Raw genomic sequence first — 3,339 nt, forward strand, 5'->3', positions numbered from 1 at the left:
ATATATATATATATATATGATGATTTAAATAAAAAACTATTACAGCTGAGAGGCAGGCAGGTCTCTGAGTTCAAGACCAATCTAGTCTCTAGAGTGATTCCCAGGACAGCCAGGGACTGTTTCAGAACAGAGACAACTCATCTCAAAAACAGCCCCATACCCACAAAAGAAAAAAGGAAAGGAAAGAAAGCCACACATGTTCACACTTTCACCTCCCAGGTAACACCAACCCTATCACCTTAGCAAATAGCTTTCCTTGTTTTCTATGGCCCTGCAACACATTAGGCAATCTTAAATGGCTTGAAAGGCCACTCATTTATTACCTCTCTTTTTGGAAGGTCAGAAGTCCAGGTAGACTTGATTGTACTGGGTCTCTCAGAAGGCCAAAGTCAAGGGTCTGTGAGCAAACTCACTGCCCTTTTCATCCAGGCTATTGCCCAGATTCAGCTCCTGGAATGGTAGGAAGACGGTTCTGTTTCCTAGCTAGATGTCACTTGTGAACTGCTGCCTGCTAGCAAAGGCCACTCACGGGTCCCTACACATTTTCATGACAGAGACAGTGCTTGTCATCTGTATGTTTCCCAACTCTGACCCCCCTTTCTGTCTCCTGCCACCAACCAGAAAATATGCTTTGTTTTCAAGGGCTGTTTTTGGCCCTGTGTTGTCGTGCATGCCTGTAATTCCAGCACACAAGAAGCTAAGACAAAAGGACTACCACAAACTCTAAGCCAGACGTGGCCTCATAGCAAAACCCTCTTTTTGTTGTTGTTTTGTTTTGTTTTGTTTTGTTTTTGTTTTTTGAGACAGGGTTTCTCTGTGTAGCCCTGGCTGTCCTGGAACTCACCTTGTAGACCAGGCTGGCCTCAAACTGCCTGCCTCTGCCTCCCAAGTGCTGGGATTAAAGTCATGTGCTACCACTGCCTGAAATAGAATCCTGTCTTAAAACAACAAAAACATTAAGATGCTCCTAGAGGTTAAAACTATAACAACAACTAAACTAAAAATGGGCCTATCTTGGTAACACACACTTTAGTTCCATCATTTGGGAAACTGAGGCAGGAAAATCAAGAGTTGGAAGCCAGCCTGAGTAACATAGCAAAATCTTATCTCAAAAACAGAGCAAGCAAGCAAGCAAACACACAAACAAAACCCACATGTAGTAGCCAAGCATGGTAGCTCACACCAATAATGCCAACATACAAGAGATGAAGGAAGAAAGGTTTTCATGAATTTGTGGCTAACCTGGGCTACATTTTTTTAATTGAATTTAAAAAAACCAAAACCTCAAAAAAACAAAAAACTGCTCTTCAGTCTTGGTCTTCAGTTCCAGCACCATTGCTAAATACACCGCTATGGTGCCTCCCTCCGGAAAATGGTGAAGAAAATCAGCCTGCACGCCAAGTCCACTTGCTCTTTCTGTGGCAAGACCGAGATGAAGAGACGAGCCAGGCCATTGGCATCTGGCACTGGGGTTCCTTCATGGAAACAGGGTCCAATGGGGCCTGGACCTACAACAGCACTTGACAGTGAAGTCTGCCATGAGAAGACTGAAGGAATTGAGAGACCAGTAGAAGACTTACCATATGATACCTAGGCCACAATAAATAGGTTAATAAAATTAAAAAATGTAAAAAAACTAATAATCTGGGCACAGTAGCACAAATCTATAATCTTAACACTGAAAAGGTAGAAGTAGGAGGGTTGGGGGGGAAAGGCCATTTTCAGGTACACAGCGAGTTTAAGGCCAGCCTTAGACCTGGGATATATGAGACCATATATATGATATATATCTCACGTATACCTCTCATATATATCATGTATATGATATATATGATATGATATGATATATATGATTTATGAGATATATATGAGACATAATTATATAAATATATATTTATCAACAGCAAAGAACTACCATGTTCTTTGCTTTCTATATACCTGAAGGAATTTGTCAGATATAGAGACATCTGCATACTGATCTTATTGTGACACTATTCACAAAAGTCAAGATAGGAAATCAGCTTCCATAGTCATCAACAGATAAGTAGGTAAAGAAAACATGGTCTGGAGGGCTGAAGAGATGGCTCAGCAGTTGAGGGCACTACTTGCTCTTTCAGAGGGCCTGGCCTCAATTCCCAGCTCACAGCCATCAGTAGCTCCAGTTCTAGGGGATCTGACACCCTCTTTTAGCCTCTGTGGGTACCAGGCGTACACATGGTTTAAAGACATATATCCAGGTAAAACATCCATACACGTAAAATAAAATAATATTTTTTATTTTAAAAAGGAAAAAAAAAAAACATGGTATACAGACACCTTGGAGTATTCAACCGTGAAGAAAGATGAAACTCTGTCACTTGAACTAGAGAGTGTCATCCTACATGAAACAAGCCATATGAGAAAGATAAGTTCCACTTATTCTCCATATATGCAGAAGCTATAAAAGAAAGGCCTCTGAGCCCCCTCCCACTCTGCTGCTGGCCGCCTTTGGCTGAGTAAATGCGGAGCAGCCATGGGGCTTGGCCCTACACTGCCTCTCGAGGCCAGCTCATCCGCACCTGGGATTAATGTGCCCTGGACCCCTCACCCTGGCACTGTAATAAGAATACTAATTGAGGAGACAGGGTACTTCTCTGGTGAACTCACCTGCACCAGCTACAGGACTGAATCCTGGGAGTGAAATCTCACCACACGTACAGGTTCTAGGGGCTCATGGGTAGAAGAACCTAGAGGCACCTTGTATGTTGGAATTCTGCCTACCACAATACCTTTTGAGTTCTTTCTCTGTATATACACTCTGTATATAAGTGCACATGTGGATCACAGACACCATAAATACTTGCTTTTTTTTTCCCAGCCATTGTTCCCCAATTGCGTGTTCTCACCTCCAAAAGGGATGTATATCTATGTCAGAACTCAGCTGGGCACACTGTGGTACTAGGGGTCCAGCAAGCCTGGTAGTTCAATCCCCCAACTCCCTTGTTCTCCCAGGTCCTGCCCACTAAGCTGCAGAGGTACTTAGGGTCGAGTCCCAGTTAGCCAGTAACTTGCTTGATGAACCTTCCTTTCTTGCTCTACTTTCCTTTCTCGGCTCCTGCCCCCAACCCTGCTGGTGTCTCTCCATCCAAGGAGAAGACTCCAACCCACTTGGTTTAAGACACAAGAGTGTGACAGAAATCATCTCTGTCTTTGTGGGATTTTCTTTCCTTTTTTTTTTTTTTTCATACAGGGATCCATTCATGTATTATTAATGTAAATAAAATCCATTTGAAATAGTAAATGTTTTAAGACAAGAAACTCAGAGACACAGCAGTGCATACCTTTATTCCTAGCACTTGG

The sequence above is a fragment of the Mus pahari genome, chromosome X (genome assembly GCF_900095145.1).
Source record: "Mus pahari chromosome X, PAHARI_EIJ_v1.1, whole genome shotgun sequence".
In the NCBI taxonomy this organism is placed as follows: Eukaryota; Metazoa; Chordata; class Mammalia; order Rodentia; family Muridae; genus Mus; species Mus pahari.